Source organism: Lepidothrix coronata, unplaced genomic scaffold (assembly GCF_001604755.1).
Source record: "Lepidothrix coronata isolate B3197 unplaced genomic scaffold, Lepidothrix_coronata-1.0 Scaffold67, whole genome shotgun sequence".
NCBI classification, from domain to species: domain Eukaryota; kingdom Metazoa; phylum Chordata; class Aves; order Passeriformes; family Pipridae; genus Lepidothrix; species Lepidothrix coronata.
The window spans coordinates 33,475-48,296 of record NW_016690247.1 but is presented as its reverse complement, the minus strand read 5'-3'; the positions used below and the strand labels follow the sequence as shown (position 1 = coordinate 48,296).

The 14,822-nt window shown below is 40.3% G+C and overlaps 1 protein-coding gene across 2 annotated transcripts in view; it reads right to left on the bottom strand.

The window, feature by feature from the left end:
- Nucleotides 1-14,822, bottom strand: part of PTK2 (protein tyrosine kinase 2) — a 190,753-nt gene that overhangs the window by 169,565 nt on the left and 6,366 nt on the right. Inside the window, exons 1-2 of one of the 2 annotated variants that reach the window (XM_017818297.1) lie at nt 13,982-13,997; nt 5,982-6,040 (exon numbers count right to left, since the gene is read on the bottom strand). The gene's annotated coding sequence lies outside the window, so the exon portion shown is untranslated. Of the gene's footprint in view, nt 1-5,981; nt 6,041-13,981; nt 13,998-14,822 lie in introns of those variants that run through there. The other variant, XM_017818296.1, reaches the window with a different exon arrangement.

Below are 14,822 nucleotides of genomic sequence, written 5' to 3'. Positions count from 1 at the left end.
TTATAAACACATGAGAAGGAAAGGTGTCAAATCAGAGGCTTCCAACACCATCCTATGGTTTTCCACCAGCTTTATAACTAGGAAAGAATAACCAACCCTGCATAAGCCAAGTGAGATTTACTAGGAAGGCAGTAATACCACAGAAAATCTTCAGAGTTTAGTGAATCAAAAGTGAACAAGAACTATTGAGACTATTGAGAGAAGGGGCAAAATAAATAAAAAAGTAATATTACATTGGGACTTGTGAACAAGGTGTGCCACACCTAAGGGAGACGAGTAATGGTTTCACTTCATACAGTGCTGATAAGGCTAAGCTGAAATATCAAGTTCCACTTTGAGCACAGCACAGCATTTACAAGCCCTGAGCTTCCTGAGGAGTGGAATTCCCTGCCTCCCAGGCACTGCTAATTAAAACACGTTTCAGGAAGTGAACTCCAGCCCGCTTCCCTTCAGAGGAAGTTCTCCATGAACGTCTGCCAGGAAACAACCCAGATCCTTCCCTTACCACAGCACACACAAACCAACCTTGGCAGCCCCTGGCTTGTCCCTTGCTGCTCCTGTTGCCCATCAAGCCGGACAGTATTTTTTTTTCACCATATTTTATGACCTGTCAGTACATTTGTAACCACTAATGTTCCTTTTCTTGTGAGGATACTCAACACCCTGCCCCACAACTACAACTCAAGATGCTACACCAGTAGCAAACACTATCCCGAGGGACAACAGGAAGCCTGGAAAGCCTAACTCAGTTTTAAAGGTAAAATGGGAATTTATGATCCTTGCTTTGAATTAAATAACAGCCAGTACAGACTTCAACCATTTGCCAAAATACAGGATCGAAGGAAAATCATACATTACCAGAGAGCAAATTAAGTGCTCTGAAAGAAGCAGAGCTACAAACTTTACTGCAGGTAATAAATAAAATACCATTAATTTGCATCTGCCATTTAACAGCCTGGAAGGCAGCAGCACTGCATGGCCATCCCTGGCACCATCAGCATGTGCTGCTACAGGCTCCTCCAAGTCACACTGCAGAGCAGTACTATTTACAGAGTCAGACTTTGTTTTGTGCTTTATATTTGCCTATCCACATATACCAGAAGGATTAACAACCAAAACAAATATCTTGTTTGGTATACAGAAGATCTTTGGCACCTTTAAAGGGAAAACTAAAGCTCTACTTCATTCTATCTTGATAACATATTCCAAGATAATCCCAACAGCCTGAGGTTTTATTGAACTCCACTGAGGGATGGGACATAAATTAAAGAGAATATCACAAGCACTGAAATCTATTTCCCTCAGCCCACCTTCTCCTCTGTAAGAGACAACAGTTGCTCTGGGGACAGGCTGAGGAGTATCAACTATGCTGAGCAAAGGCTGGGACAGAGCTCAGAAAGGCACTGGGCACCACATGGAGTGTCTTGTGTTTCTTACATCCAAGTTTATTGGTTTTAAAACCCTGGTGGCGCCTGTCAGCACAGACAGAGCACAGAGCCCTTCCCAGGAAGGGCCCAGCCAGAGAGAAGAGCATGTTCTGTACCCAGCTCACACACGTGGAAGCCCAGCCTGCCTGGAAGCAGCTTATCATAACTTTGGCGGCAAAGTAAATCTTTCTCCAATGACCCAGAAGTCCAGAATAACAAACCAGCCAGCAATCCCAGCAAAATTCCACTTCCAGAAGCCAGGAGGAGCTATAAGCATGTAGGTGTTACTGGGAAGGAGCAACATCCATTAATTAGCCTTACACTTGAGAACAGAGTGGTTGTTCTTTACAGTCTTAAGCACCAACTGAAGTCTTTTTAAACAAATTTTGTATCAAGAAGGGAAAATCCCCAAATGTATTAAAACGAAATTACATGTCTAACATCCAAAATACACAAAACCCCATAGGGATGTGTTTCTAGCCATAAGAGATAAAAAGGAACATTAATTTCCCCATCTGTTATACTGTATTTAAGCAAGTGTTATGCTGGATGCAACAAGGTTTCTCATCATCTACTAGTTTAACTCCAACTGAAATAGAACTGTACAGTTGGAAGGCACCTGAAGTCACTTGCAGTAGAGACACAATCCAGAGAACACCTTCTGGAATCTGCATCTTAGGTGGAAGTGCTGGCACCACCTACTGTCAATGCTGACCAGTATCTTTGAAATCACACAATAAGTAAAATTACATGTACTTTTATTTACAGAATGCCTGCAGCAATTCCATGCTCCAACAATGGCCTGAGGAGTAAGTCAGAATTGTAAAGTTAACAGAACTGCTGCTCGTATCCTGTCCTATCGATAGATGTCTTCTGCACACACTAATTACGAATCATGGAATTACTATGGTTGGAAAAGACCTCTAAGACCATTGAGTCCAACCATCAACCCAGCACTGCCAAGGCCACTACTGAACCATGTCCTCAAATGCCACATCTGCACATCTTTTAAATATTTCCAGGGATAGCAACTCCCCCCACTGAGCTGGGCAGACCGTTCCAATGCTTAAACACCCTTCTGGTGAAGAAACTGATCCTCATATCCAACCTAAACCTCCCCTGCTGCAACTTGAGGCCATTTCCTCTTGTCCTGTCACTTATTACATGGGAGATTGACCCCAACCTGGCTACAACCTCCTTTCAGGGAGTTGTTGAGAGTGAGAAGGTCCCCCCTGAGCCTCCTTTTCTCCAGGTTGAGCCCCCCCCCAGCTCCCTCAGCTGCTCCTCATCAGACTTGTGCTCCAGACCCTTCCCCAGCTCTGCTGCCCTTCCCTGGACATGCTCCAGCTCCTCAGTGTCTTTCTTGTCCTGAGGGGCCCAGAACTGGACACAGGATTTGAGCTGTGGCCTCACCAGTGCCCAGCCCAGAGGGATAATCCCTGCCCTGGTCCTGCTGCCCCACTATTGCTGGTACAGCCCAGGTGCCATTGCCCTTCTTGCCCATCTGGGCACCCCTGGGCTCATGTTCACCTGCTGTAACCCACCACCCTCAGGTCCTTCCCCAGTGGGCAGCTTTCCAGCCACTCTGCCCCCACCCTGGAGCGCTGCAGGGGGATGTTGTGACCCAAGGGCAGGACCCAGCACTTTGCCTTGTTGAACCTCATACATTTGGCCTTGGCCCATTGATCCAGCCTGCCCAGATCCTCTGCAGAGCCTTCCTGCCCTCCAGCACATGAACACTCCCACCCAATCTGGTGTCACAGCTGCAAACTTGCTGGGGGTGCCCTCAGCCCCCTCATCCAGATCATTGATAAGGATATTAAACAGGGCTGGCCCAAACACAGCCCTGGGGAACCCCCCTGGTGACCAGGTAATCTGAGTAAACACCAGCATCAGGAAGAAGACAGAACATTGCAAGAGCTGAAGCAACTGTCACCTATGCATTCAGGGTTTCTGGATGACCCCAGCAGAGTCACCAAGTTCCCTGCAATTACCAAGCTCTTCTTTCATGGACATGTCTTGACACCTGGGGGGTTAAACAGATCTGCCAAGTAATTCCAGGTCTTATTCAAATCAGTGAGAGCTCCCCTTTGAGTGTGAATTTTAAGTGTTACAACAAAAAAAGGCATGTCTAAGCAGGGACCTAAAACTAAACTCCTTCATCCCAAGTTCTGTGACTCCATCCAATACAAATACCAATACAAATACTAATAATACCATAAGATGAATGGGTGAAGCCACCACTATCACAGCCAACTTAACAGGAAAAATCCATCCTGTAAGAGGAGGGCTTGAACACTGCCATGAATAGACAAGGATATTTTGGGACCAAACAGGTAGTGGTTCTGTGGAACAAAGTATGTGATCACATAATGGAAAGACTATCGTGACACAGGCAGGAGCTTGAATTTTTGCAATACAAATACAAGGCTTAAAATAACAGTTTATAAAGCAGCTGAATAAGCAGGAGATCCAGTACACTTTTTCTGTCATTTCCACTGGAACTGTCATTCCAGTATTTGCATATACAACACCACTTTCAAAGAGTAAGTAGCACTAATCTCTTGGTCCTACCAAATCCCCAGCCAGAAAAAAATTCACAGATTTAACGTAAACCTGACAAGTCAGAAGTACTTGCAATTTCTATTTAAGATTTTTCACTGTTTCCTCTACATTGTAATTCACAGCCTTGTTGTGAACCCTGGGCTGGTTTTCCATAAAGTCTTATCTAGGCAGGTAGTGCAAGGTATTTACCTAACAAACTAATAAATACTTGGTTGTCATGGTTTGACCAGGATATGACTCACTTGGAACCACAGATCCCAGAGAGCAAATGGCTACAGTTCACAAAACATACAAGTGTGCTTTTTTGCTTATGACATCACAACAGTCAGAGCTGTCCCTTTTAAAAGGTCAAACAAAATTAAAGGAAGCACCAAAAAAGGCCTGAAATCACAGGTCTGATTTGGAGGCCTTTATATATGATAAAGTGAAGAGGGGCCTGTCTTGCTCCCACCATCCCCTTCCTTGTTTTCTGGATTTCCCACGTTATTAGTTTTTCATGTTCAGAAAATGTTTTCAAGTGTCTGGGTTTCCATACGAATCATAAGTCAATTAATATGAGACATAAGGCAACAAATTTTAGTCCTAATTGATAAAAATATCAGTACTGGAGCTTTTTGTTCCAACTGAAATACTTTGGGCTTTTTCCAATTTAAGTGACAAACAGAAGATTTTTTTAAACCATTCAGTTTGTTCTTTGGAGTAGTGAGAATAGATGGAATTTCTTGGAAAAACTAATTGCATAATATAAACAATCATCATCCCATACCAGAAGAGAGAAATTGGAAAGGAGAAACAATTAGTCACCATAAACTTGAAAACTGAAGTTTAAGAAAGGCTGACTACATCCAGAACACTCCTGAAGTAAACTACTGAAGAATAAAGATATCTACCCCTGCAAATTTAGATATTCAGGAAACACTAAGTGACCCTCTGCTGATTCCTGAAGATGCAAATATGGATCCAAGACCACAGTCTGAAGTCCCATTAGGGGCCTAGTCCACTTGAAATGCAACCACATCTTTGTTCTCAAGTGCATTATACTCCAGGCAAGAACATTAATGGAACTAAAACAGGTGATATCAAAGTTTTAAATAAGGGTAATCACATCCACAAGTTAGATTCAAAAGTGCACTTGAAGTAGCAGATTTTGTTACCTGTCAAAGCCTCAGCAATAGGAAAACAAATAATGTAATAGAGGCTCCCAAACCACCAACCACAGGGAGAGCTGTAGAAAGGGGGGAAACCGAACCACAAAACAAACAAAAAAATCCAACAAGTTATTCTAGCCCACACTCAAACTTAAGAATATTCCAAACATCCACATATATCAGCAGCAATAAAAGCAGAAGTCAGAAATACCAACTACAGTGAGGAACAAAACTGAAGTTTGCAAATATAACCATTCCCCCTGGGAGAAGGGGGTGGTGGGGCGTCAAAAGGAATCAGTAAGGTAGGGAGACCAGAAATAAATTCCTGTAATACAAAAAATACTGTGGCTATAACTTCTTTACTCCTGCTTACAGCTAATTACTTGAGATTAGGCCAAGTGCCCCTACAGTGAAGATGTGGCTTAAGACAAACTTTTTACGTGCTACAGAAAAGCAGAACACGAGATCAGATAATTATTAACATTCTGCTTCAAAGGCAGCAGGTGGGACTGGTCAGACAATTTCCAGCTGAGTGGTTTTGGTAGGTGAGCAAACACCTCACAAATTCCTCCCCTGCACTGTAAATGACTTGCTGCACAGCTCTGCCCACCCTGGGGCTGAGGGAAGGACTAGGGACAGCCTGCCAGGAAAAGGCCAGTTCCAGGAGACTCAGGGAAAAGACAAACCAAGAAATCCTGTTATAACCCCCACTGTTTAATAATCAGGATTTTCAACAATAATAACAAGGAAAGAAGAACAACTACAAAAAAATCTCAGCTTGACCTGTTTTACCTCGAGGAAAACTCCGTGTGACAGAGAAATCATTAGTTGCTGTACATACCCTAAGTAGACTTTCCAGCTCTCAGCAGCAGGTGCTCAGTACAGGGTGAAACATGAAATCTGAAATAAACATTTAGAATTTATTAGGATATTTTCTTAAATAATGTCAAAGTAGTCAAATATCCAAGAAACTGATATCCAAATAACTGATATTCTTGTTATGAAGACAAGATAACCTTCCTAAGGAACAAGCTGCAGTACACACCTTACTTTAAAAGGGCAGATTATTTAGCTGAAAGTCCTTAGGTAAAAACAAACAAACAAATAAGCCCCATAAAACCAAACACAAAAGACGTTCATAGAAGCCAAGGACTAGCATTTGAACTCAAACCAGACATCTTAAAAAGCAAGTTGCCTGAAATCCGGTTTCACGTTTTCATGAAAGCAAACTAAAAATTTCACAAGTTATGTGGATTTGTTGTTTTGAAGAAGGAGAAGGTTTAAAGAAGATTCTGAAGTGAACCTTTAATATGGTTAATATACACTTAATGGCAACAACAATTGAGCGAGCATTGAAAACCCTGATGAGTGATTCAGAACATTAGCAGCATCCAGATCTAGAATTAGAAAGTGCTTCCCTGGAAAATAAAAAAATGTGTGGGAGGAACTAGTGAAAAGCATTTATTTCCTCAGGGCATGTGCATCACAGGGCAGCCAAGCCAGTTTTCAGATGAAGTAACAAATATACACAGATATTGCTCAACACACACGTAATACACCGTCCAGAAAGTTGTGATTTTGTCCCTTAAAGGAAACAATTGATCTGAAAGAATTCCAGAGCCAAATAATCCAGAGCTGGGTTTGCTACCTTGCTAGTTGTTTTTGTTCTTTTGCCTTTCAAACAAATATATACTATAGGGACAAAGGCAGCACCAGGAAAAAGCTCAAGCTTACGTATTATGCACTTAAAACCAGAGTTCTAAGAACTGTTTCTGAACCTTTATTCACTTTAGCTACTTAATTTTCCCCACACACAAAGGCCACCAAAATACTTCCACAAGAGAATCTGATGAGATAAAGTGAAACAAAAAGTTAAAATCTCTGCAGGGTTTCTTTTAAGAGTTCATCTAAGCTATAATAAACTGAAAAAAAATAAGAAAGCCAAAAAACTTGAATTTCTACATGAATGCAAAAGAAAAAAATGAGTCACAGACACTCACCTGAAGCACACATCCATACCCTTGGGAAAAATATTACTTGCTTTTATGGTGGTACGCAAGATGAATGGCACTGCCTCAAAATACTGATTTTATAGCTAACACAGAATCTGCTAGTTCAGACTGCTGTCCCATCCCCTCTGCCAGACTGAGTGCAAAACGACAGCTTTCCCCAGAATCACGTCTGCTCTGAATGTTTTTATGGAATTAGTCATGATTTGCGACAATTTGTGAAAACACCAAGGATTAACACAATGGGGATGATATCATGACAAGCCCTTTATGGAAAGGGAAATTGCTCATGAGACTGTTTCTCGGACTGAGAAACCTGTGCAGTTTTTGATTTAACTAAAGATGTTTTCTGATAAGGCAAAAGCTACTTTTAATTTCCAAGGCCAATAGTAATGATCTTTCCCTGCTCTGGGAAGTCACGTCATTAGCACCCTTAGAACATTTGTTAAAATAATTGTGTGTGTGACATCAGGGGACTTACACACAACATCAAAAATGTACCAAGCACAAATAATAGAAAAATATTATTTTAATTGCTGAGGCATCAATAATGCAAACACTTACAGGCATGTTAAATTTTCCACACAAGTTATCCCACTGATTTTCAATAGAACCACCCATGTGTGTAAAATTCAGTGTACAAATGCATGGCACTGTGATTTGATTTGATGTTGGATGGCAACCCCAGAGGACAGATAAAGGGCCTCTCGTTTGCTCATTAGAGAGTAACACAGAGATGATCCAAACACAGGATCATTTCATCTCCTTTACACCAACAGCCATTTCCAGGCACACCTTCCCAATATTTGTTTTCACAGGTTACTTACTGATTTCTTTCATTTATCAGTTACTTAGGAAGCAAGTGGTGACAAGAACTCTCCCATGCTCGACTCAAGTTCGACCAGTTGTAACACTTCTTAAAAAAAAAAAATTAGTCTCATTCTAATGGGGATAAAAGCTGCGAGCTTGTAAAGTGGTCAAAAGGAGAGTAAATGTAAAAAGTGGTTTGGCTTAAAGTATTGTGCTTATTTCAACTTTTTATAAAAAAAAATATATATGTATTACAATTTTTTTTAAAGTAAAAAAATCAAATACATCTGCTCGGAGGGGGAAGGATTTTTCATAGCTTTTGTAATTTCTCTACCTTTCTCCACATGGGAAAGGTTTTCAGTAAGGTCACAATATTTAAATGTTAAATCTAATATATTTTTTTTTTAAAACTATTCCATTTGAAACTGGCTCTAAGTACCTGTTTGATGCAGTTTGATTTGTTTCCTTATCTTGTCCTAGCTGTATTTCAGTTAAAAGATTAAGCATCTTATCTGGAGATCTAAATGCCCGAAATTCTAAGTTTTGTCCTCCAGTATCATTCTGTTCCCTCTCCAGTTTGCTGCCTTCACCAAGCACACCGCTGAGCCATAAGCTAATGTCTACTATCTGAGAGTAAAAATCTTAAAATATCTTCTAGGTGTGGAGCTCATTCCTCAGCTTCCTTATGTTTTTCTTCAGCTACCTGTAAAGCTCCTCACTCATGCTCTTCAAGAAAATTTGTCCCCTTCACTCTTTTTTCATCACTTCATTGATTTAGTCTTCACAAATTCCTCTCCTCCCAAATCCTCCTCTCCATTTCAACACAGAAATTCTTACAAAGAATTCAATGTAAATTCTTACACCTCAAACCTTATAAAGCTAAAGATAGACTACTAAAGACCAACATTATTTGTTTCACTTCCCTCTTCTAATTCTGATTCTCAGCAACAAAGCAAATAAAGAATTTTAAGCAATGCATCCTTTTTATCCTTATTTTATCCTTTTTATCCTGGTCTCTCATGATGCCCCTTTGGCACCACAGTAAGTCACAGGAAAACTCCATAAAGATCACAGTAGACAGGAAAGACTTCAAGAGCTCTGCCAGAGCAGAGACAGAACAGAAACAACTGCTGGACAAGTAATATTTTCTTTAGCAGAGATGAGACAATTATAACTAAGTTATCTGCAGTTATTATTCCTGTTAGCTGTGCTCTCTTGTATCTTGCACAAACAACTGAATCCAGTCAACTTTGGCAGTCACGGAGCAACCACGAACTTAAATCTGTATTAGGGAATTGTACACTGGTTATTGGGAATTATTCTCCAGTCACTTGTTTTTAAGAGGCAGAAAAGATCTAAGCTTTAATTTTTTAAGAAGATAGCAAGTGAAGCATCTCATAGCTCTTTTGAGAAAATGTAGTCTGGATGAACATATATATTTCAGACACAAGGAAATGGGAAGAAGCAGCATTAGAGCGAGTTCAGACTGGACATTAGGAAAAAGTTCTTCACAGAGAGGGTTGTCAGTCACTGGAACAGGCTCCCCAGGAAAGTGGTCACGGCAGCAAGCCCTAGTTGGACTCAATGATCCTTACAGGTCCCTTCCAACTTGAGATATTCTGTGATTCCACGTATATACACAGCTCCTCTACATCTCAAGCAACGAGGGCAATGGATCTGCCTGGAGCACTTTCAGCAGCAGCACCAAAAACACACCCATGCCAAAGAATAATACACCACAGCCCTGGGTACCATCTATTACCAAAGGACCTCTGCAGGAAAAGCCCCGGAACTGCCACTGAATTCTAGACTAACTCAAAAGCATGGTTTGCATGGACACAATGCTGTGAAGATTTGATAATCTTGTTTCAGGATAACTGGTACACAATTACTGACTTCATCTTAACATTGCTTAGTGGCCTGGACACCAGAAGAACACAGTCCATAAAGCAGAATTTGGTACAGACTCACTGGACCCAAACACAGATCCTAAGCATGTCACCCCAAAACACACCCATATGGCCACCATCAGCTGCACCACCAGTAGTTCTGCAGAACCTTTTAACCAGGTTGTTGTAATTTAACTGGGGAAAGAAAGTCAAACTTCAGTAAGATATCAATTCTTTATCATACTAAAAACACACACACACAAAAAAAGGAGTCCATACTTACTATCACCCCCTATTCGTAAAACCCATCACACAAAATCTGCTATAAAGACATGGGTTTAACAGTGCAGAACACAAGTTTCACATAACACTTAAAACTGCTGTAAGACAGACTCAGTCCAAAAAACTATCATATTTCAAGCAACAGCTGTGCATTAAGTACTCACATTATATGCACATGGGCACTGCTCTCCCCCTCCCCACTTGACTTTGACTGTGCTCCAAATCCTTTCTCAAACTCACCACTTTCATCTCGTCTTTCCAAAACTGAGCTGGACTCAGCAACCCACAAGGTCTTGCCTTGTTTTACTCCTTCTAACAACGTCAAGAGTAAGGTATTAAAGGAAATGTGCTTCATGTACATTTATTTTCACAACTTGCTGCAGCCCTCACCCTTTCTGTACTTCCACTCTCTGATCTCTTCCTCATTATAATATGACCAATGTTCCTGCTCCCACTTGAGAATACTGGGGTTCAGTATCTATTTCAACAGAGGTAACAAAGGCTTTTGAAAGAAAGAACTTCAATGCAATCCCCATTCATGTCCAAAAAGCCACACAGATAAATGTTATAGAACTCCAAAATTTGTTTCCTAGGAAGGGAAGCACTGCTTAACACTCTCTTCAGAGTGTTAAACTGTGGAACAGTTTAAAGGTTTTGTTTGCCTTTAAGAGAAGAAAAAGCTGATTCAGTTGTAAAATGAAGCCAACGATACACACTCCTGTCTTGAAGAATTCCCTCTCCTCCTCTGATGAAAGGAGAGAAAGGCATAAAACTGGCTGTTAAAAGCCCTGGAACAGCGTGAGAGGAGCAGTTCTGCCGTCACACAAAGGGACTCCCCCCTTCTGCTGAGGCTGAATAAGCAGGGGTTTGTAGCCTGTGACACAACTAAACCTCTGCTTCACTTAAACCCGCAATTACTCATCTGTGCTGCACACCATCTTCTTCCAAAGGGGCCTAATCTTCTGAGGAAATTCACCTGGTTGTTTAATAAATTTACGTAGGTAACAAATTTCCATCAACAAGAGAATAAAACCCAGAATTCTAAAGTTCAGTTTCTTATATAAATGAAACACTGACATGAACTCGAGTCAGGAAATAGAACAGAGGTGTATTCCATGTTACACCCCACTCTTTCTTTTGACTCCATTCTTTGACTAAGTTTTACAGAGGTTCTGACTGATATTTTTGTTTCCATCCACCCAAGACATACAAGTACTAAACTTAATCTAACATTCACAAAGTGTTCAAGAAGAGACCATGCCAGAATAATTCCACACATGCCATATACTTTTTCCCCCTATTTCTCCAATAAACTTTAATCCTTAAACTGTATCATCAAAATACATGGGCAAAATAAAAAGAATATTATTCACTTATGGAAATGGATTGATTTTTCCTGATAACCACTGATTAATTAATATGTCTAAAACAATCTCTGTACATAAGCACTAAGGAATGCAAAACCGCTGAAATCCTCCTCCCTGAAGGAGATCCACCCCGTCACCAGTCAAAATCCCACAATTTACAAAGAACTAAACAAGAAGTCCATGTAAATCTGAAATTATTATCCCGATAATGAAGAGTTAATATCCAGTCTGATTAGGTGTTTTTATAACTGATTAAAGAGACTTTAACACAAATACAACAAAGAGGCTTCCCTTTGCCTCCACACCACATAGGGGTTTTCTTAAATGATGTTTAGTTCCCCAGACCACAGCAAACAGCTTACAGAAATTCATACACATTGCACAGATTCTTAGCTTTACCTTTTAGCTTAAAGGTTCCTTGAAAACTCAGATGCAGCACTGTTAGTTTCAGCAGCTTCTACCCCTAATTTTTTTTAACATAGTGATTAAAAAGCTATCAGCTCCATCCATTTACTCTTTCATAAGGATCATCTCAAATGCAGGCTGCTTCACTGGTACTGGTTGCCAGCAGCAGCTGGACCAGGTACAGCCAGCCATGATTACCACATTTTGTCTCCATACACATTTCCACTAAAGATTACTTAACTCTGTTTCCCAATCTCAGTAGTGACTTACTCCTTCCGTGACAAAATGCCAAGAAACAAACCTTAAGTCTGACTTACTTTAAAACAGATTAATTTGAGTTATGATTAAGAGGAAGCATAATCATCAAAACATCAAAATACAAATTATCATATTCAAGAGTGAAAGACTGTCAGAGAAAGAAAGTATAGAGTAACCAGAAGTTCCTATTATTCTAAAAACAAAGCTCAGTTTCTTAATATTTAATAATATATAGTCATTCTTATTCCTTTGGTAATTACCAAAAGGAATAAGAAAAGTCATCCTAAGGCCACTTTATTAACTTGCTTACACGGTTTACAATTCTTGCATGTTTTCTGCTATGAAATTTGTAAGCATATGGCAAAATGGCAACTAATTGTTCTAATATCAGTAACCAGTTCATAACTCTGTTTTCCAAGCCACGTCCAGGTAACATCTGCATGTACTGAAGAACATGACAGTTTCATGTACAGAAAAGTTCTTCTCTCCGTGACCTTTACAGCCTTCCACAAAATGAAAAACAAGCTACTTTGACTACAGAAAATTCACATCAAAGCTGCACAATCTCAGGCAAAAACTGCCAAGATAACAGATAGGATGTGGTTGCACAAGCTCCGAGAAAACTCTCAGTTGCTGGGGATACTGTCAACCACCTGATTATCACCATCAACCTGGAAATAACAACCCCACATTCTTTACCTGTTCACATCACTAAAATCAGTGGATAGGACTTCAGAGGTCACCTTGTCAAGCTGCCCCTCCTGATGCAGGAATAAACAGCAGGAATAAACAGCATTCCCTTCCTGACAGATGTCCAATTTGTTCTTAAAGACTGTCAGGGACGAGTCCCTTCTCTAATCTACAATGGTTTGTTATTCTTAGCATTAGAGGTCTTGCTCCCTAAGTAAAGTAACCCAAGTCTTCAGTCCTATTATTTAAATCAACTAATTCTCATTTTAGTCTCCTTAATCCTTTATCTTCTTCATCCTTGTAGTAGCCTAATGCATATGAATAACTTAAAGACTACAAAGAGATAAGAAGTTAACATCTTAATTTGTTCAATTCTTGGGTGTCATATTCTCAGGCATCTTCTGCTACTAAAAGCATCCAAAAGAGGAAAACCCTTCCTCAATGTCCAGTGCCCCAAACTCACAGAATTCTTACTAAATCCTACCAGTACTGAATTCAGCAGAACAACTACCTAAAGTATTTACCCCCTTGCTACACCACAGCAGAGTACTTCTTTTTCTGCACCAGCAGAACAAGGTTAACCACAAACTGAGCACCCATCAATGAATAACCTGCACACCCCAGTCTACTCAGCTCTTGTACAACTTCAAAGGCATGTTTTGAGCAGACATTTGAACAACAAAATTCAAAACGCACTAAACAGTAGGAACAGAGGCTGCAGAGCTGAACAAGTACAGAAAACAGCCAGCTTTGTGATTTATACAAACTGAAGTGGAAATGACAAGATAATTAATAAACCAATTGAAATCTAGAAGCCTCTAGGATACAGTGCTTAAGCCTGGAATAGAAAATGAGAGCTGATAAAAATTCAGAATTACTTCTTTAGCCATTAATTAACAGCGTTCCCATAATGGAGCTGTTAACACCAGAGTAAGAACTGAAAGTGTAATTTGTAACATTTGCAAAGAGCTTCACTGAGAGTGAGAGACCAGCACATGTCGGCAGTATGTGAGGGTTGGCAGTGGAAAACGAGTTAAAAATGTAACAATACTAAATAGTGTTCAATACGATTAAAAATGGAATTTAAGCAATTAAAACCCTCCAACTTGTGGTTTATTACCTGGGACTTACATTTTTCTGTACATGTTATCAATCAGCCTTTTTTCCTTCCCTACCTGTAAAATAAAATACCTTTTATTTAGCAAATGCAGTTCTGAGTGAGGCTTCATGAGCACAATGACCACGTGGATTAACTGCAGTGGCCATGCCAAGGTTCATTCCAAGCAGTGAGATGGCACCTTAAATTAACAACTCAGATCCAACATCATGGTTTCTACTTCTCCTTGTGATGGGCACTTGAAACCCCTTCCCAGAAAGTGCTTCAGAACTGACATGTGTTTCTGTGCCAGGGTTCACTGTCCTTATTTTAAAGGGGAATAAAAACCTGCACAGCAGCTGAATTAGTTCTGCCATCAAAAGGAAAAGGAGAAGCCACAGAAGAAATAGAAACAAAATTCTTGTCTCAACTTCCGATATTGTGGTTGTATCAGTTTCCCATCTCTCTGCACCACTGGTTGACAAAACCAGTGCTATCAGGCATGAAAGGTCCTGGGCAGTGGCAAAAATACAAGAATATCTCCATCAAGTCCTGGAACTTGCAGAGGGAAAGGGGCAAGAAAGGGAGGTCAGGACTAATATAAGATTAAAGCATGAAGTTCATCTCTTCACACAAAGTTAGTTCCAACAGCTGTTGGAAGGTACCTGTTATACATTACTTTTGTGTGCTACTGTCTAGACTGTAAAATCCATTGTGAACCTCTGCCTTTAAACAGCTTCCACTACAGAAAAGCATCAGTAAAGCAGCAAAGAGGATAAAGGAGGAGACTGCTAAAACCTGAGGTACACACAGGCATAAAAGAACCACAAGAGCATTCAGCCACCAGCAAAAGGAATTTCTGCTTGAAAAGTGTAT